General features: G+C 47.5%; 1 protein-coding gene and 1 pseudogene across 3 annotated transcripts in view; one reads left to right on the top strand and one right to left on the bottom strand.

The window, feature by feature from the left end:
* DSCAML1 (DS cell adhesion molecule like 1) overlaps positions 1-21482 on the top strand; it is a 364102-nt gene that overhangs the window by 52882 nt on the left and 289738 nt on the right. The window lies entirely within an intron of this gene.
* Positions 16452-17366, bottom strand: LOC114118346 (PDZ and LIM domain protein 7-like; annotated as a pseudogene).

The raw sequence follows: 21482 nt of genomic DNA, 5'->3' as shown, positions 1-21482 counted from the left end.
GAAAGGGATGCCCTCTGGCTCATGGGAGTGAAAGGGATACACGCTTAGGGCACCCAGGACGGCTCCGCCTGGTCAGTGCTGGTCCAACTCCACGTGAAGGACAGAGAGTGGCAGGGTTCCTGCTACCCCGTCCCTGTTCCCACATCCCACCCCGCCTTTTCCTTCAGGGAAGGAAGCCTCCCTGGGGTGGAGCAGCCCAGACTCCCTTGGTAGCCTGCCCTGGTTCTGTTTTCTGTTGTTTTTGTTTTGCGGTTAGGTTGGGTTGTTTTTTTTTTTTTAATTGCCTCTTAAATGAAGTATGACATACAGAAAAGCACACAGACCTTAAGCGTATGGTTCAATGAGTCCTTACAAAATGAACGCACCTGTGTAGCCACCCTCTAGATGCCCCTCCCCAGCACCCCAGAAGCCTCTCGTGTGTTCCTGCAGCTGGTCCCTCCACCCCCAAGGTGACCACCCTCCTGATGCCTGTCACCATGGATCAGCGTTGCGTGATCTTGAACTTCAAGGGAAGGGAAGCACGTGTGTTCTCAGCCTGGGCTCTTGGACTCAGCATGCCGTCTAGGAGGTTCACCTGTGAATTGCATTGTCGTCCTGGTCTTTAATCACCCCGGCTGGCAGGCAGCTCCTGATCTTGCCCACCTATACCCGCTCTGGTTCCTCCACCCTCCGTGGGGTGGGGAGGTGAGGTTGGGCACAGGACCTGTTAGTCTCAGAGATGACCCGCTTTGATTCTATGATGTCCTTTATTCTCATCTGTAGTTCTGAGACCTTGGTCTTACTTTTCTAATAGGAAACCACTGTCTAGAATCAAAACCAGGCCTTGAGGGCTGAGGCTCCATCTCTCAGCCTCTGGCTCAGGCCTGAATGGGAGGCACAGAGCAGGCATTGGGTGAGGTCGGTGTGGACTTTGTCCCCCTGGGGCCCTGGTTACCAGGGTGACTTGTGGCTGGATCTAGTTGGAGAGTGGAGGGAATACCCACCAGCCAAAGCCTGGTGGGATGCTGAGGGGAACTGAAGGATTGCAAAGGTCCCTTCCAGCTCAGAAATCCCAGGGATCCAGGTTTCTTATAAAGATAGTCTTTCTACAGAAGGAAAGATGCTAGTGTGTATCCTGAGGCCTCATCTGGCATCCCCGGGGCTTGTCAAAATGCAGAAGCTCAGGCCCCACATGCCCTGCAGCATCGGCATCTGCATCTAATATGACTGGTTGCTGTAGCATGTTGCAGTGTGATACGTTTTGCTTTAAGCAGCACATTGAGGTGGTCAAGAACTTGGACTCTGGAGCCAGGCTGTCTGGGTTTGGATACTGGCTCAGCCACTTACTGTGTGACCTTTGAGAAGGTGCTTAACCTCTCTGATCTTTCTATAAAATGAGGATAATGATAGTACATACCTCAAGAGGTTGTTGTGAGATTTCATTGAGATAACCCATGTGCAACACTAACCCGTATGTAAGACATGATTAGCCACACATATTATCTAGAGAAGCCAGGGTGCTGTTCACGAACCACACAACAGCCTTAGAGTAAGCAGTGTGATTACATTCGTTTTCCAGATGAGGAAACTGAGGCTGAGGAGCTGCCCTGTCCAGGAGGCAGGAGCCAAAGTCTGAAAGAGGAGTTCTCTTCTCAGGTGGGGTAGAGTGGAGGGGTGGCCAGTAGCCACTTTCTGCTCACATAGGTTAGAGATGGGATTGATACATGGCAGGCCAGGAACAGGCTGCTGGTGTGCTGATGGGTAGTAAATTCTGCCTGTTAATCACGAAGGATTAGTTGTTAAGGATAAGCACAAGGTTTTTCTCTCCCAACAAGCTCTAACTTATATGAGAAAGAGGGAGGCAGAGGCCTCTTGGAAAAGAAGAGAGAGAATACTCAGAGGATCTGGGTTTCAGAAAGGACCTGCTCTCCCACAGAACCAGGCCAGGGGTCAAGTGCATGGTTATGCTGAAGAACAGGAGATACAGGGGTACTGAGCTCCACTCAAGCATCATGCATCTCAGGGGACTGGTGGGCCAATGGGCCTGTGAGCAGCTGGCTTCCTGGGGAGCCTGAGATGACCCAGGGCCCTGGTTGCACACAGGTGTGGTTGGAGATGTCCAGGGCTGAGGGGTCTCTGTGGGGCGTTGGTGCAGACAGGTCACCACCAGGCTCTGTGTCTGTTCCCGCAGACACGTGTGTGCCTGTCTGTGGTCCTCCTGCCCAGCATCCCCAGCTCCTAGCCCCCGTCTCTGGGCCTGGCTGTCTCCTGCCGCTCCCTCCCAGCCTCCATCTGCCTTCTGTTCTTTCTCACCACCTTCTCCCAGATCTGCTCCTCTCCTGCAGTACCTGAGGCTGTGTTGCACTGCATGTTTGCTTGTCTGTCTCTTCTGCTGACTGTGAGTGCCTTGAGGGCAAGAGCCTGTGTCTTAGTTTCCTCTCTATTCGCTCATCCTGGCACAAGGCTTGGCACAAGGCAGGCTTTTTGATGCTGGCTGGCTGGATAAAGGGAAGAGTAGAGAGAGCATTTCCATAGATGCCCTCCCAGAAGGGACACTCAGAGACTGGGAGAGGCCACTTGCGGCCACAGTTCCCTGGTGTTCATCACTGTCGTCTGACTTGGGTCCCTTGGTGTGCCAAGGACAGATTCTAGACAGCAGTTCTCAGAGATAAGACCTGACCCTGCCCTCTCCCCAGTGGCCTTCTTCACCAGATATATTTCTCTGATCCAAATGTATTAACTCTAAAGATAGATTAGTAGCTGAGGGGTAAACCAGCCCAAATACCACATGCATTTGTTGGTAAATGGAGTAACTAGGAACTCAGTTTACTGGGAGAATACTGGGCATGACTGGATGTGTGCGCAGTGCAGGGGCCCCAGGGGCTTCCAGCTGCAGGGCCTCCCCGTGGCTCCCAGCAAGGAGTGGCTCACCCCGGGCACACTCCCCCCGGACACCTCTGCTCCCTACAAGCCCAGGGTGTCACCAGGTAGATGGGATCCCATTGCTTTTCAGAGCATTTGAGATTCCGTGTTTGTGAGCAGGAGTGTGCCACAGCCAGACTTGAGGTGGGACCCCCACCATCCTCAGATGAGCCTCTGCCACGCCTGGATCCTCAGCTCTGTTGGTGAATCAGCTCCGTGTTTATTCCGTCGTCCTCAGATTTGGGGTCAGGAGTTCAGGTTCGAATCTAGGCTTTCCCTTGAATGTAGTGTATGACCTTGGGTTAGGGCATTCTGTTACCCATGCTTCTCTGAGACCCGCTTAGATCCCTGGGAACGCAGTATGAGAGGATGCCCTGTCACCTTACAGGCGGCCAGAGGACCCTCCAAAGGCCCATTGTCAGGGAGCCAGAGCCCAGGAGAGATGATGCCTTGTTTTGCTTCCTCCAGAGTAACCCCTTCACAGTGTGGAAGCAGACGGTGACCATCCAGTAGAGAGAAAACCCAGTGGATGCCAGAGTGAACCCTGCCTCACCTTTCCACTCTTGTCCCCCTGTCCTGCCGTGAAGGTGATACAGGTCAGCCAACTTTGCCTGAGATGTGGAGGCAGTATCAGGAACGAGCTTCTCCCAGGATGCAGCGCGCAGCTGGACAGAGGTTTTCGACCCTGCCTCACCTTTCCACTCTTGTCCCCCTGTCCCACCGTGAAGGTGATACAGGTCAGCCAACTTTGCCTGAGATGTGGAGGCAGGTATTAGGAACAAGCTTCTCCCAGGATGCAGCATGCAGCTGGACAGAGGTTTTCGGCATCAGCAATGCGGTCCACTGACTGTGGCTGGAGCTAGAGAACTCTCGGTGTTAGGCAAAGTGACCACTCATCCTGGTTTACCCACATTTCGTGGTTTAGCACTGAAAGCTCTCTGTCCCAGGAGCTATCCCTGAGACAGTTGGTCACCCTAGTGTTGAACAGCCCAAGTCTAAATTCCGACTAGGTATTTAGTGGTTGTACAACCTAGGGCAAGTGCTGTATGCTATCTATACCTCAGTTTCCTTGTGGATTGCACAGATCCATTTCCATGACTGGACTTTACTGGTGGCTCAGATGGTAAAGAATCCACCTAAGATTCAGGAGACTGTGTTTGATTCCTGGGTGGGGAAGATCCCCTGGAGAAAGGAATGGCAACTCACTCCAGGGTTCTTGCCTGGAAATCCCATGGACAGAGGAGCCTGGGGGGGGCCACAGTCCATGGGGTCACAAAGAGTAGGACTTGACTGAGCAACTAACACTTTCACTTTCATTTCCATGATTAGATACAATAGTCTATGAAAGGAGACTGATCCTCTCTTGCTATGGGTATTAGTAATTGTCCAGCTTCTTTCTGAATCTTCCCTGTGGCCAGGAGCCCCTGTCTCTCCTGTTCTCTCTTCACTTAGCTCTTTCAGCAATCTCTACTCACTGATTCTTCTGAACTCTGGTCCATATCACATGATCATGTGCCCTATTGTGGGGAAAGACGAATCAGTGTAGGAGTTGAGATATACCATCTCTCAGGGGACTGGCGCTGGGTCTGTGGTGAGGGGCCCAGGGGCTCTAGAATTAGAAACAAATGACTCTGCATATGTGATGACGGAGTCCCACCTTCTTACCCTGTTTTGGGGCTTCCCTGGTGGCTCGGCTGGTAAAGAATCCACCTGCAACGTGGGAGACCTGGGTTCAGTCCCTGGGTTGGATGGAGAATGGAACAGCAACCCACTCCAGTATTCTAGCCTGGAGAATTTCATGGGCTATACAGTCCACGGGGTCGCAGAGAGCCGGACACGTCTGAGCGCCTTTCACTTTCACTTTTCCTCCTGTTTCTGGTCAATCTATCTTGCTCGTTGCCACCACCACGTGAGACCAGCAGTGTGGCCACCGCACGTGGTTGGGCAGCGCATCTCCAAGGGCACTATTCCTTTGAGTTGTGCAGTGCACAAGCTGAATAACCACACACAGGGTCCAGTACATGCTGGGGCACAGGGGGAACTAAGGTTGACTTCAGCAAGAGAGCCTGCACGGTGTACAGTTGAGCCAGTTCCTCCCAGGCATGTCCTACTGACACCCAGGCTTTGTGGGATTAAAATCCTTTTGTCTGTGTTATCACGTTGTCCATCTCCAGGTCCCAGGAGAGTGTTCTCAAACTTATGTGTGCATCCGCATTGGCTGGAGAGTTTGTTAAAACACAGACTGGTGGATCCCAGCCCCAGAATATCTGAGTGGCCCTGGGGTGACATTTCTATCAATAGCTCAGGGGATGCTGGTGCTGCTGGTTGAGGGCCACCTTTAAGGACCACTGTCCTGGTCTGACAATTCATAATAACCTGTGTGATGGGAGACAGGATTCTAGGATTCATATCTCTTTACTGCCTCCTCTTAGTGGCAGCAGTTTAAGCCTGTCACCTCACCTTGCTGTGCTTTAGTTCTTTGATCAGTTAGGAGCAGAAATGCCTGCCTTCGGTACCCTGTGGTGGTGGTTGGAGGATCAGATGGGACAACATGTGTTCAAGAGCTGCGAGCTGTTTGCTAGCTGTGTATGTGGTTTTCAGCTGGGCTGCAGGGTGTTTCCCCTCTGTCTTCTGGTGGAATCTTCTTCTAGTTGCCTCCTTTTAGGATGTAACAGCATACCTGTTCATCGCTTATCATAGAAGTTACCAAGATGTGGAATAAGGGACTGGTGGCACAGGGTGACTGCTGGCTGCATCCCTGGTAGCCATCCAAGTCACTTTCCCTAAACAGAGATATGATTATGTTGGTGGAAACCCTCAGACGGCACCTGTGTGGGGCTGCTGCAGGTCATGAAGGTTAGTCTGCAGGAGACGTGTCCTGAACTTCTCCTTTGGGGACCTTGAAAATCCTTGTAAAGCCAGGGAGAAACGCCCAGGACACCCAAGCCTTTGGACCTGGAATCTCAATGGAGAAACCGATAGACCATATTTTTATGAACACTCACGTAAGTACATTTTGTAGAGAGATTCTGAGCAGAGTACGAGGGACTAAATGTACACAGTCACGGGATAGCCAGTGAGGATGAAGTGTGATTGACACTGACGTGGTAGGACTAATACTGACGTCACACAGAGGGCTCTGGCTGCTGCCGGGATCCAGGGGAAGACTTGAAAAGTAGTGAGGTAATTACTGCTAGACTCACAGAAATTCTTCCTAGGGAGGAAATGACCTGAAATGCAAAATAGGTTTCATCCTGTTTGGAAAACTGGGAAGATTCTAGCGAGAAAAGTACTGACGGGGCAGGAATTGCTGGGCTGCCGGCAGAAGGTGAGGAAGGAGCTCAGAGTGTGTGGGTGGTGAAGAAATGAACAGAAGCTATTTGAAACCATCCTGTTCTAGAACAATGCATAACACCTCCCTGTATATAGATGTATACTCACGCAGTCATTCACCGTAAACAGCTGTTGAATAACCTACACTCGGCAGGTTGCAGGCAGCCACCGTCTTTCACCCATGCAACCTGCAATCGCTTCCTAACTGATTTCGGTGCCTCCAATTTCTTTCCACCTCTATCTGAAATAGAGATCTGATCATATCGCTGCCTGACTTTAAACCTTTCATGACTCCTGGATGTCTAGGTAATAAATATCTCCACCCACTGGACTTCTCCCACTTCCCACTGACCATATCATCTCACGCCTCCCTGGATGCCCTCTAGTTGTTCCTGTTGCCTGGAAAGCTTCTTGATGTGAGAAGCCTAAGACGTCTTTCATAAATCCTTCTTTGCATGCATCTCTCAATGAAGCCTTCCCAGGGGCCAGCAAATGAATCTGTTACAGTTACTGGACTGTAGAATGTCATTGATTCTGAGCAGGGCTACCATCCTTTTCATCATAATAAGCAGCATCTTATATGTATCCCAGCAGGCATGGCTTGGTTTCATTGAGTTAGACAAGGCTGTGGTCCTAGTGTGATTAGATTGACTAGTTTTCTGTGAATATGGTTTCAGTGTGTCTGCCCTCTGATGCCCTCTTGCAACACTTACCATCTTACTTGGGTTTCTCTTACCTTGGCGTGGGGTATCTCTTCACGGCTGCTCCAGCAAAGCACAACTGCTGCTCCTTACCTTGGACGAGGGGTATCTCCTTACCGCCACTGTTCCTGACCTTCAACGTGGGATGGCTCCTCTAGGCCCTCCTGTGCTGCGCAGCCACCACTCCTCAGGTTGCTCCTCCCGGCCGCCGTCCCTGGCCTTGGGCTCCGGGTGGCTCCTCAAGGTCACCGCCCCTGGCCTCGGGAGCGAGGTGGCTTCTCCTGGCCGCCACTGGCCTCGGACGCCGGGTAGCTCCTCTCGGCCACTGCCCCTGACCTCAGATGCGGGGTAGCTCCTCCCGGCCGCAGCCACTGACCTCGGACACAGGGTAGCTCCTCTCGGCCGCCGCCACTGACCTCGGACGCAGGGCAGCCCCTCTTGGCCGTTCCTGCACCGTCGCAGCCTGGCACTCTAGGCCGCTGCCCCTGACCTCGGATGTGGGGTAGCTCCTCTCGCCGGCGCTTAGTGAGCCAGCCCACAGCTGCCCACGCTTAGTGAGCCGGCCCGCAGCCGCCAACCCAAGATGGGCGGGTCGTGGTGGAGAGGCCTGACAGAATGTGGTCCACTGGAGAAGGGAATGGCAAACCACTTCAGTATTCTTGCCTTGAGAACCCCATGAACAGTATCAAAAGGCAAAATGATAGGATACCAAAGAGGAACTCCCCAGGTCATTAGGTGCCCAATATGCTACTGGAGATCAGTGGAGAAATAACTCTAGAAAGAATGAAGGGATGGAGCCAAAGCAAAAACAATACCCAGTTGTGGATGTGACTGGTGATAGAAGCAAGATCAATGCTGTAAAGAGCAATATTGCATAGGAACCTGGAATGTCAGGTCCATGAATCAAGGCAAATTGGAAGTGGTCAAACAAGAGATGGCAAGGGTGAACGTCGACATTCTAGGAATCAGTGAACTAAAATGGACTGGAATGGGTGAATTTAACTCAGATGACCATTACATCTACTACTGCGGGCAGGAATCCCTCAGAAGAAATGGAGTAGCCATCATGGTCAACAAAAGTGTCCGAAATGCAGTACTTGGATGCAATCTCAAAACGACAGAATGATCTCTGTTCGTCTCCAAGGCAAACCATTCAATATCACAGTTATCCAAGTCTATGCCCCAACCAGTAACGCTGAAGAAACTGAAGTTGAACGGTTTTATGAAGACCTACAAGATCTTTTAGAACTAACACCCAAAGAAGATGTCCTTTTCATTATAGGGGACTGGAATGCAAAAGTAGGAAGTCAAGAAACACCTGGAGTAACAGGCAAATTTGGCCTTGGAATGCAGAATGAAGCAGGGCAAAGACTAATAGAGTTTTGCCAAGAAAATGCACTGATCATAGCAAATGCCCTCTTCGAACAACACGTGAGAAGACTCTACACATGGACATCACCAGATGGTCAACACCGAAATCAGATTGAGTATATTCTTTGCAGCCAAAGATGGAGAAGCTCTATACAGTCAACAAAAACAAGACTGGGAGCTGACTGTGGCTCAGATCATGAACCCCTTATTGCCAAATTCAGACTTAAATTGAAGAAAGTAGGGAAAACCACTAGACCATTCAGGTATGACCAAAATCAAATCCCTTATGATGATACAGTGGAAGTGAGAAATAGATTTAACGGTCTAGATCTGATAGATAGGGTGCCTGATGGACTATGAAATGAGGTTCGTGACATTGTACAGGAGACAGGGATCAAGACCATCCCCATGGAAAAGAAATGAAAAAAAGCAAAATGGCTGTCTGGGGAGGCCTTACAAATGGCTGTGAAAAGAAGAGAAGTGAAAAGGAAAGATATAAGCATCTGAATGCAGAGTTCCAAAGAATAGCAAGAAGAAATAAGAAAGCCACCTTCAGCGATCAATGCAAAGAAATAGAGGAAAAGAACAGAATGGGAAAGACTAGAGATCTCTTCAAGAAAATTAGAGATACCAAGGGAACATTTCATGCAAAGATGGGCTCAATAAAGGACAGAAATGGTCTGGACCTAACAGAAGGAGAAGATATTAAGAAGAGGTGGCAAGAATACACAGAAGAACTGTACAAAAAGATCTTCATGACCCAGATAGTCATGATGATGTGATCACTAATCTAGAGCCAGACATCCTGGAATGTGAAGTCAAGTGGGCCTTAGAAAGCATCACTACGAACAAAGCTAGTGGAGGTGATAAAATTCCAGTTGAGCTGTTTCAAATCCTGAAAGATGATGCTGTGAAAGTGCTGCACTCAGTATGCCAGCAAGTTTGGAAAACTCAGCAGTGGCCGCAGGACTGGAAAAGGTCAGTTTTCATTCCAATTCCAAAGAAAGGCAATGCCAAAGAATGCTCAAACTACCGCACAATTGCACTCATCTCACATGCTAGTAAAGTGATGCTCAAAATTCTCCAAGCCAGACTTCAGCAATACGTGAACCATGAACTCCCTGACGTTCACACTGGTTTTAGAAAAGGCAGAGGAACCAGAGATCAAATTGCCAACATCCACTGGATCATGGAAAAAGCAAGAAAGTTCCAGAAAAAACATCTATTTCTGCTTTATTGACTATGCCAAAGCCTTTGACTGTGTGGATCACAATAAACTGTGGAAAACTCTGAAAGAGATGGGAATACCAGACCACCTAACCTGCCTCTTGAGGACTCTGTATGCAGGTCAGGAAGCAGCAGTTAGAACTGGACATGGAACAACAGACTGGTTCCAAATAGGAAAAGGAGTATGTCAAGGCTGTATATTGTCACCCTGCTTATCTAACTTCTATGCAGAGTACATCATGAGAAATGCTGGACTGGAAGAAGCAGCAGCTGGAATCAAGATTGCCGGGAGAAATATCAATAACCTCAGATATGCAGATGACACCACCCTTATGGCAGAAAGTGAAGAGGAGCTAAAAAGCCCCTTGATGAAAGTGAAAGAGGAGAGTGACAAAGTTGGCTTAAAGCTCAACATTCAGAAAACAAAGATCATGGCATCTGGTCCCATCACTTCATGGGAAATAGATGGAGAAACAGTAGAAACAGTGTCAGACTTTATTTTTGGGGGGGCTCCAAAATCACTGCAGATGGTGACTGCAGCCATGGAATTAAGACGCTTACTCCTTGAAAGAAAAGTTATGACCAACCTAGATAACATATTCAAAAGCAGAGACATTACTTTGCCTACTAAGGTCCGTCTAGTCAAGGCTATGGTTTTTCCTGTGGTCCTGTATGGATGTGAGAGTTGGACTGTGAAGAAGGCTGAGCACCAAATAATTGATACGTTTGAACGGTGGTGTTGGAGAAGACTCTTGAGAGTCCCTTGGACTGCAAGGAGATCCGACTAGTCCATTCTGAAGGAGATCAGCCCTGGGATTTCTTTGGAAGGAATGATGCTAAAGCTGAAGCTCCAGTACTTTGGCCACCTCATGTGAAGAGTTGACTAATTGGAAAAGACTATGATGCTGGGAGAGATTGGGGGCAGGAGGAGAAGGGGACAACCCAGGATGAGATGGCTGGATGGCATCACGGACTCGATGGACGTGAGTCTGAGTGAACTCCACGAGATGGTGATGGACAGGGAGGCCTGGTGTGCTGCGATTCATGGGGTCGCAAAGAGTCGTACACAAATGAGCGACTGAACTGAACTATATGTATCCACCATAGTACCATGTATCCCAGATACTAGAACTTCCTCATGTGGACTAGCAAGCCTCCTAGAATGGTAGTTTTCTGTGCTGTAAGCTCAAAGTTGCCTGTTCTAGTCACAGAAAGCATCATCCTGTGATCTGCTTTGGGAGTGGCTGACTTGCCTAGTGCCTGGCACATAGTGGGCGCTCAGTGTATGCTTGTGGACCCACCTCTATGGGGACATAAAATGAAGCAGACACAGAACTTGGCCATTGTTCCCTACTTTCCACCTTGAAATCCTGAAAGACTTTTTACACCTATTCTTTCTTTTTCATCATAGCATCACTGGAAAGGAAAAAAATAACAGGAAATGATTTTTTTTTTCTAATTTAAAACTGGGGAACTTGAGGCTCAGGAAAGTTTAAAGCAACTCATCCAAAACCAAGAGCAGAGGTTGAACTTCCTGATTCAGAAGAGAGTGTTCTTTCTCAGCTCTCCAGGGTCACCCCCTTAAAGCAGTGGATATTAAAGAAACAGCACATCTCTGGCAGGAGTCCAGCAACTATGCCATGTACAGTGTTTTACGGGTTCCTACTGTGTGCCAGGGGCTCAACACACAGGATCTCATTTATCCCTCACAACAGCTCTCCGAGCTAGGTCTTTTGCCTCCGTTTCCCAGATCAGGAACCTTAAGGGGAAGGAGACAAATAACTTGCCCACATTTTCAAAAGCTCAGTGAAGTGGGCTGTGCACCTGAGCGACCGTGGTTGTGGTTCTGCCCTCTCACGTTATAGATGTCCTCTGCATTACTGCCAAAGCCATTCACTCACTGGTAAAATCAAGGGATGAAGCCAGTGGTCCTGTGATGCTTTGGAAGTATGGGAGTTGGGTGGTGTGGGGGGAGTAGGGGAGTAGGAAAGGGAGAAGGGAGGTGTTTTAGCTGCAGTATGACTGGCACTGGAAGAAGTTACTGGCATTCAGAGGTCGGGCCGAGGATGCCCAACCCAGTGTAGAGTTGACTCAGCCCTAATACTGCAGCCTTCCCGTGGTAGCCAGCCTCTGGGATGGCCTCCAAGTCCTCCCCTCCCTGCATCCACACCCTTGTGTCATGCCCTCCCACTTTGTACCTGGGTGGCAACATGTGACAAGAGTGTGAGGTCCCTTCCGAGACTGTTGTTGTTTTGGTTTGGTTTTTTGCTCTTCCGGGTCTTCACTGTGCTGTGTGGGCTCTAGTGCCTTGACCAAGGATCAAACCTGGATCCCCTGCGTTGGGAGCTTGGAGTCTTAACCACTGGACCACTAGGGAAGTCCCACTGGCGTTGGGTCTTAAATGACTGTGGCTTTTGACTTCATCTCTGCCTGTGGGTCACTGGCTCTGGGGAAGGGCCACCAGCCAGTTGCGAGTGGCCATAGGAAGAGGCCCACGTGGTGAAGAACTGAAGCCTCTAGCCCACAGCCAGAAGGCCTGGCCAACCACAGGAGCCAGAGTCACCCAGCCTGGCCACTCCCGACTCCTGGCCTCACAGACTGTGTGTAGTTTAGATGGTTGTGGTCTTAAGCTGCTCGGTCTGGGGGTGGTTTGTTATGCAGCATGCGTGAATGTTCAGTCACTTCAGTTGTGCCTGACTCTTTGCGACCCCATGGACTGTGTATAGCCCGCCAGACTCCTCTGTCCATGGGATTCTTCAGGCAAGAGTACTGGGAGTGGGTTGCCATCCCCTCCTTCCGGGAATCTTCCCAACCCAGGAATCAAACCTGCGTCTCCTGCATCTCCTGCATCGCGAGCAAATTCTTTACCCACTGAGCCACCTAGCAAGCCCTTGTCATGCAGCAGTGGGTACCCAATACAGCCCTGTTAAGAGACACTGCCAGTCTGTGATTTCCGGGAGGGCTCTAAGGAGCCCTATGGTTGGGGTTGGATTCCGATTAACAATAGTGATGTTACTGTAGGAGTGTGGGTCCCTGATTGCTCACAGTAGGAGCTGTGTTTGCTCCTGCGTAGCTGGTCTTTGGGCCTCCTGGCTCCTCCCTCGGTCTTGCCCGAGTGTGTCCTTCTCTGTGCCCCTCCCAGGGAGCTCCGGAGTTGGAGAGAAGCCTGGGTGCGGGAACAACCCGGCTGCTGTCTCCTCAGTGGTGACAGTGACAGGACACGCTGGGCACAGCTCTGTTGCCAACACAGTCTCTGCTTTATTACAGCCCCTCTTGTTTTTCAGAACCTCTTTCATTTTGTATGAGGGGACAGATGTGAGGGCCTTGCAGGCTCACACAGGCTGCCGTTCTGGGAAAAGGAAAAAGAGAGTTTGTGTTCCCCTCTCTTCCTATGGAGGTCCAGGCTTCTTCTTGCTTTATTTTTTTTCATGTGTTTTTTAAAGGGGTGATTGTTCCCCTCTTGGACACAGATGTATACACACAGCCACCACTCTCTCCAGGGACAGGTGTCTTGGATCTGCCCCTTTCACTTGTGTGACCTTGAGTAAATGTTGCGTCTTCTCTGAGCTTTAGTTCTTTCATTTATAAAATGAGGATAGTCCTACCTGCCCTGTGCGCTTCAGAATAAGATAATGAATGTGGAGGTCTTCTAGAAACTACCGCAGTGGCTCTTGGGGCTTCCCCCATGGCTCAGACAATAAAGTGTCTGCCTGCAATGCAGCAGACCCACGTTTGACCCCTGGGTTGGGAAGATCCCCTGGAGAAGGAAAAGACAGGCCACTCCAGTACTCTTGCCTGGAAAATCCCATGGACGGAGGAGCCTGGTAGGCTACAGTCCATGGGGTTGCAAAGAGTCAGACACAACTGAGCGACTTCACTTTCTTTCTTTCATAGTGCTTCTGCTTCTGGTGTTCTCACAACCTGGACACAGCGCTTGGCCCGTCCAGGCAGAGTTCTCTTGGTTGGCCTCCTTCCTCCCTGGCCTCCGGGTGGTGGCGGTGGGTGGGAGCACCCAGGAAGGGACACACTGTGGGACCCAGACAGTCCATCTCCCCAACCCTCTGCCTCCCCAGATACGCACTGTGGTTCTGGACTCTTCGGAGGAGCCCCCTGTGTGGAGTGAGGAGGGGCAGTGAGTGCTTTGGCAACATGACCTGATTCCCATTAAATAGCCAAGGCCCCTGGCTTTCTTACGCAAAGGTGACCAGCCACCCAGAGAGGCCACAGCAGCAGGTCCACCAGACTTTGCGGATTGCCATGTCTGAGTCCCTGCCCTCCCAAACTCAGTCCCAGCCTTGCCCTCCTCAGACATGTTCTCTCACACACGGATCATTTACTCACAAAAGTTATGGAACAAAACAGTCACGTGCCTGCCCTCATGGAGCTTACAGAAGAGAACAGTAAATGGATGTTAACCAAAGGTGGCTCAGCTGGTAAAGAATCCCCCTGCAATGCTGGAGACCTGGGTCCCAACCCTGGATTGGGAAGATCTCCTGCAGACAGGAATGGCAACCCACTCTAGTATTCTTGCCTGGAGAATTTCACGCACAGAGGAGCCTGGCAGGCTAGAGTCCATGGGGTTGCAAACAGCTGGACACATCTTAGCAACTAACTTTTAACTTTCACTTTTTCAAACACAAGTCCTGAGTAGAAAGAGTTCATGGGGAGAGGAGTGGAGGGGTGGGGGTCCCAGGAGACTTTTCTGTAGACCTGCTTTTGAGGCAGAGGCTTCAAAGATGAGTAGGAGTTGGCCAGAAGGAATGAGAGGAAGAGTCCAAGGCTGGCCCACTGAGAGCTTGGGACTGGCTAGGAATGGGCGAGCTAGGGCTGGGGAGGTGAGTTCAGGAGGTGAGAGCAACCAGGGTGAGGGGGAGAGGCAAGCAAGACTTTCTGGAGATCTCAGGTATTTCAGAGATTTAGGGGGACCCCACCTGGCCTTTCCTCTCTCTATACCTTTTCCAGCTGTGTTCCCCATCCCTCACATGGTGTTGCTTCTATCAACTGAAAAAGATGTACAACTTGGGAGTTGCGAGTTAAGTTTTATTTGGGGCAAAATGAGGACTGTAGCCCAGGAGGCAGCATCTCAGATAGCTCTGAGAGACTGCTCCAAAGTGGCAGTGGGGGGAAGTCAATATATAAGGTTTTGGTGAAGGGGAGTTCAATACCATGAAGCATTCATTTTACAAAAGGTTTTTTTTTTTTGTTAGTCCTGAGGATCTGATGTCACCATGAAGGGATTTAGGGCTTCTCTAGATATCAGGAGATGCAAGGATTGAGATCATAAAATCTGTTCCTAAAAACATCCAACTATCTAAAGACCTGTCCCACCTGATTCCCTGGAGCACAGAGAGCCTCACTCCACCCTGCATTCCCTCAGGGATTGTTGAAAGTCAACTGCTATAGTAGCATGGGGTTCAGTCTCTGTAGAGGCAGATGGCAAACGCCTTTGTTGTTCACTCATTGGCAATGCTCTTGGTACGTGCCAGTTTTTAGTTGACACGACCTCCTTGTGGTCATAAATCCAACCATACTTTGGGGGGCATCTCATGACCATTTTGTCCCGTGTTGCTGGGAAGGCTCATTCCCAGTTCTGAAGAAGGATTTTGTTGGTAGGCCACTCAATGTGCTGTACTGGACTAGGTCTTAACAGTCAAAGATCTCTGGACTCCTGTCTTCTAGTTATGGTCCAGGAAAGTATTCCCTTTCATTGCATCTTCCCATACCTAGAGTTACACTATCGCAATCATTGATTGTATATTGAGCTATACATTTGATCAACTGCTTCAAGTCTAGTCATTACTATTTTCACTGGCGGCTCAGTCATGCATTTGGTAATACAAGAAGAAATAATCTTGTGAAACAAACAAAATACAAATGGTATAGTTAATACCATTAGTGAAATTAAAAGTAAATATTTTAGCCATGAGCCTCCCACACCAAACCAGTTTTTAAAAGATCATCAAGACTAGGGAATGGGTCACTTAAAGCAGAAGTCTGGTTTCTCATATGGTTCATCAAATGTGTTACATTAAAGGATTTACGAAAGTATAGTATGCACTTTGAATTATAGCACAGATATTTCCCTGAGATGCTGTAAGGTGTCAAGGGCCTTGCAGTTGTGTAGCACTGCCTTTCTCATCATAGAGATCTCAGAAGTCAATAGGCTAAATAGCCTGGTTAATATCATTTAAAGCTTATGAAAGTTGTTAAGGCTTTAATATGGTCAATTATATCCTCTAACCCTATTGAAGACACACACATACGCACACACACGCACGTGCGCGTGCGCACGCACACGCTGCTAAATGGTCATACCAGTAGAATACAGATCCTTGACCCACTGGGATCATATCAATGGTAGATTGGTTGGAGTTACCTCTAATTTGTTAACATGTGCTTAGTCACTCAGTCGTGTCCGACTCTTTGTGACCCTGTGGACTGTAGCCCGCCAGGCTCCTCTGTCCATGGGATTCTCCAGGCAAGAACACCGGAGTGGGTTGCCATGCCCTCCTCCAGGGGATCTTCCCAACCCAGGGATCAAACCTAGGTCTCCCTCATTGCAGGCAGATTCTTTACCATCTGAGCCACCAGGGAAGCCCATGAGTACTGGAGTGGGCAGCCTATCTCTTCTCCAGGTGATCTTCCCAACCCAGGAATTGAACTGGGATCTCCTGCCTTGCAGGAGGAGTCTTTGCCAGCTGAGCTGCCAGGGAAGCCTGGTGGCTGTTCACTATGCTACATGTGAAGTTCTGCTCCCAATCTCCACACACTCCGCCTGGCACATTCCCACAGCGTCTGTCTCAGTGGATGGTGACTCCATCTGCACGGGCCAAATTCCTTGCTTTGTCCCTTATTTCGGGTCCACTCTGAAATCCGGCCAGGCTCTCCTTCAAGATACATCGAGATACTGGCCACTTCTCACAGCCTCCCTGATGTGGAATGTGAGCCTTGGGCACCTCTGACACTGGTGATCTTCTTCTTGCACTTGGCACAGCTGGGTGTGTAGCACACATTGTAGCAGGGTGGGCAGAAGATGGCCCCTTTCTCCTCGAAGAAGCCACCCTTTTCCAGAACCTTCCCACACTGGCTGCACACAAACTCCTCAGGGGAGTATGCGTGGCCCAGCGCCACCAGGTAGCGGCTCCAGATGACCTTGTGGTGCTGGTGGCACGTGGGAGTCTTGCCATTGCTGCCACCGTCCCCACCATGGCCTCCAGCGGCGGCCTGCAGGATGGAGGTGCGGTTCTGCATAGGTGTGGGTGTGGCTGGCTGGGTGTGCCGGGTCAGCACTGTGCTGGTCTTGTCCAGGGCATAGCGCTCAGCAAATGCAGGGTCCACAGCCCAGGGTGGGTGGCTCTTGGGACTGGGGGTGGTAGGGCCAGGCCAGGGTTCCTGGGGTGTAGCTGAGGCTGGGGTTGGGGCTTCCGTCCTGGGCACCTGGCTTGATTTCTTCAGGTGCTCCTCATCTGGGTCTTGCATGAACTCGGTGCCCGTGAGGTGGGCAAGGATGCGGAAGGAACGGGACTGGCCTGTCCCAGGCCTTGCCCACCGGTCCTCCATGTCCTCCATCAGCCACTGCTTGCTGGCATCTGGGATCAGCGGTCAGAGCAGCTGTCCATTCTGCTGCGGGGTGCTGTCTGCAGGCAGGTTTGCCCCAAAGGGTTGGGCTGTCTTGTTGAGGGAGATACTGGGTGCAACATGTATGACCTTAAACTCATGGGAATCCCAGGCTACACCTTCGTATCCATCACTGTAGATGTGAAGGCTATAAATTAGTACCACAAATCCACTGGGTTCCATACCAATCACTCTCTCTAAGGTAATAATGGGCATAGTTCATAAAACATCCAGCCTGTCTCATAATGACCAGTTTGATCATTTTTAGTATGATTTAACCCTTCCCGACATAGAGGAGCTTTTAAACTTAAATGACCATAGCCTGGTATGTAGATCCACCCCATAACTGTGGGAGTTTTCCTTTTAATAGATGAGCTATTAATTTCTTTTATTGAGACTTAGCTGGTCACTCTGATTGAGTTTGAATGACCCTAAGAGAAAACGTAAATCTATGGCCAGCATCAGAGCAGGTCTTATTAATTGTCCAGGTGAGAGGATCCCATCTAGTAATATCATGAATAGGTAGAACAGGACTGAACATTCATCTAAAATAAATTTCCTAGGGGGTATCCAATCAGAGCCCTAGAAAACAGAAATCCACCAAGGTAATCCAGAAGTACTAGACACAGGTAATTGGCCACAACCCAACAATTGGATTGAATTTTAAACTAGCATAGAATCATGTCCATGATAGAAAACATTTGATTGGTAGGCACAGGTCCAAGGAATCAAGAAAACATAAATGATCATACAAGTCAGATCAGCATCTTGGGCAAGCTGTATGCTTCTGATGTCTTCTTCTTGTCCTGGTATAGTGTAGTTTTCTCTGTTTGAGCATTGTTTTAAGGTGAGTTTGAGGTAAGCAGGCCTCTCTATAGACCAGTCCAGCTTAGGGATCTTTGAAAGAAGCAGTTAATCTGAATCAATTTCCCTTCAATTTCACTGGGCATGAACTAGTGAAGAGTACCTGATAGAAAGGTCTTTCCATCCAGGTTGGAGACAGTTCCTTAAATTATGTCTTCTTCCAGGGTTGGTTACAGGTCATATGTGAGGCATCTGATCTTCATCCAAAGACAGATTACTGAGATAAGCTTCAGAAACAATCCTAGACTGTCCTTTAATAATTCAATTAAATTTTACATTAATATACCCTAACAGCAAAGAACTATCCAGGAAATGAGTCTTAGTAGGTACAGACTTCCATTAACAAACTGGATTTAACATTCATTGAAACATCTCTTTCTCCCTAAAATCACTGTCATTTTTACCAAATAAACCAAATTAAGACTTGTTTGTAATATAGGTTTGGTCTCAATAAACTTGGCCTGATGATTTATATAACCGTAGTTGATCATAGACTTTTTTGCTTTGCTGAGGCTTTTATAATCTGACTGAACTTTTAAAATAAAACCTTTCAGGGCTAGGAAAGTCATCCCAAAGGCTTATCACAGATTTTGCCTAACAGATCTAAGTAAGTTTCTCCCTTTTCAGGGTCTCCAAAATTCCTTGAGATTTCTGTACCTGTTAGTGAGATAACCTTCCTAACTTATTTGATAAAGTTACTGGAAACTAAGAGCTTCCAATCTCTGGAGGGTTCAGATAGAAAAGATAAATGTTTCAATTTGTTTATAAAATTTTACTGTCATAATTAGTTTGAGGGAAAGGTTTTTTTTTTTTTTCTTACACTTGGAAAACACAGGTTCAAATCAGTCATTTTTTCAGATAGAAACCATAAAAGTTATAAGCATATTCACCAGTTCATTCAGTCCTTTTCTTAACCTTTGTGAAGTCATCAGGTTTTCCATTAGATTCCTTACCCAGCTCAGAAACTGGTATTTATCCAAAATTCTTTTTTATAAATCTTCTTGAAGAGGAAGCATTTTTGCAAAACTTGGTTAGTGCTATGACAATATTTTGAGATAGTAACTAGAATTATGCCTGATAACAGTTTACCTGAAAAGGCAACCCACTCCAGTACTCTTAGACCTGGAAAATCCCATGGACCGAGGAGCCTGGTAGGCCCCAGTGCATGGGGTTGCAAAGAGTCGGACACAACTGAGCGACTTCACTACACTGCTATCAGAATTTTAGGTGCTGCATACAGTTTCTAGGATATCTATATTAGTAACATTTACCATACAATATAACCCGAGACATTTCTCACTTGACGATACTCCCCATTTACAGAATGAACCTAATTAGTAATATCCCTTTTAGGGATGTTTCAGGGGCCCTCTGAAGCACCCCAAAGTAAGCTATAAATCATCTTCATTAGAATGATCCGGGAAGTTTTGTCAACAAATATCAAAAAGGTTTAGGACACTCAGTCAGATAGGATCGTAGGTTATTGGAAAACAATATTCACTTAGCCAAAGTAACAATAAAGGATTTCAGAACAGATCGTTTAAGAAATCAACTTAAATCTGTTATCAAAGGCAGTTCAGTTCAGATGCCTTATCAAAGGCATCTGAAGAAAAGATGTCCTCTTAACAGAGGGAAAAGCTAAATTCAAGTTTTTGCACCAGCTTACTTTATTCACAAGGTAAACTTAATTAACTTCATTTTAAACTTAGTCCTAAGTTTAAACCGTGTACAAAACTTTCCCCTTCACTGTTTGGTTCACTTTTCACAAGCCTTTTCACTTTCTGCATCCATTACTGTGTTCTTCCACCAAAAAAGCCACCTGTAAGTCAGGCTTACTTCCTTTTCTCTTCACAAAATGCAGTTCCATTCCTCATACCTTCTTTACTGAAAACACACTTCCTACTTTCCTTAAGCAACCAAGAACTGACTTTTATTATTAGCGTTTTATAGATTGGTGAGCATAAATACCAGTGATAATTTCTAAAACCTTTGCTTTCATAGAACATTTTAAGATGGCACCAAGCATCATTCATTTTTAATCTCAAACCTCTTTAGTTTCTCTGTAAGAGGAAATAAGTGTTCAGTAGTAAATGCTCCAAAATGTTATTTTATTTGGCAATGACTTAGCTACTCAACAGACTTCCAACACTTAGATTAGTATAACCCTTAGAAATTTAAGTTACCCCAATCTGGAGAGACTATTTTAGACAGACATTCCTAAAGCACAATTATTCTTAATAGTTCATCTAAAAGCTCATATCTCATTTACATTTGTTTTAGAAGTTTCTTCACTGGAGGTGATTTCCTTGCTGACAAACTTGTAACAGATATAATAATATTTAACTTATATTAAGCCTAGGTATAATGAAAATATTCTGCTTAATGTTAATTACTCTTAGACATGTCTACATTAGTTAGATCAACAAACAAACATTAATATCATGTATTTAATATTGAATGTTTCCCAGTTCACGTGAACCTGAAATTCATTTAGGTTAATTTCTCTTGTATTTAGAATTATTTGATTTGTAAGTGCTTAAACTTTTTTTTTGAAGGCCCACTAGATTAGAGCTCATTTACTAACTGATCTCAGCAATCAGCAATATTATCCAAAAAAAAGACACACGCTGAGACATACATATATCCAAATAGACAGAGATCCTTTAGCTTTGTTTTTCAAACTTAGCTATGAACACTAGTTGTAAAAAATGGTTGGAGTAAGATTTTAAAAGGCTTTTTTCCCCTTTTGGTTTCAGGAATTAGAGATGGTTTAGATAAGTGATCCAGAGAGCTCTGGTCTAAAGTACAGAAGGAGGTATTTCCTCGGGGCAGGAATTCTTAAAGAGATAATTTTTTTCTTCAAGCTTTCTCTGGAGTCTAAAGAATACTGTGACCACATTGTCAAAAATATTTTTCTGTGACCATAGTTTTATAGCCAAAATTTAGACCAGATAGTGCCCAACTTGGCCCTGATAAAAAGGGCAGATTGGTCCCAGCAGGGATTGTTCCTCTGGGGAAGTGGGGGTCATAGTTTGATCAGACCCAGGCTGTTGATTACAGGAGGAAGTGCTGGATGTAAGAGAACTTCAGTCCATTTTCCTATCCTGTGTCAATAAAGATCTTATATTTTTAGGCCATTTTTCTTGTCATTGGGTCATAGCTATAGATGGACCAGTTTAAAAAAAAATTTTTTTTTCCCTAGGGGTTCCCAAGTGGAGTGTGGAATTAGAGTGAGCAATTCCCATATTACTCGAGCGGTTTGCACCAGATGTCTGTCCATTCAAACCAAACCAACAAACCAAAACGAACCAGAGCTTCACTAGCCAGGAGGCACACTCCAAATGAAACAAAAGGCAAAGAGATGCCCAGAAATCAAAAGCCTAGTGGCAAGAGTTCCCCCATAAGATGGTAAAGTGATGCCCAGAAATCAAAAGCCAAATGGCGTAAATGCCAAACGTGACTTCCCAG

Source organism: Ovis aries, chromosome 15, assembly GCF_016772045.2.
Source record: "Ovis aries strain OAR_USU_Benz2616 breed Rambouillet chromosome 15, ARS-UI_Ramb_v3.0, whole genome shotgun sequence".
NCBI lineage: Eukaryota > Metazoa > Chordata > Mammalia > Artiodactyla > Bovidae > Ovis > Ovis aries.
The sequence above is the reverse complement of the archived record's forward strand: the minus strand, read 5'-3'. Positions and strand labels throughout refer to the sequence as shown.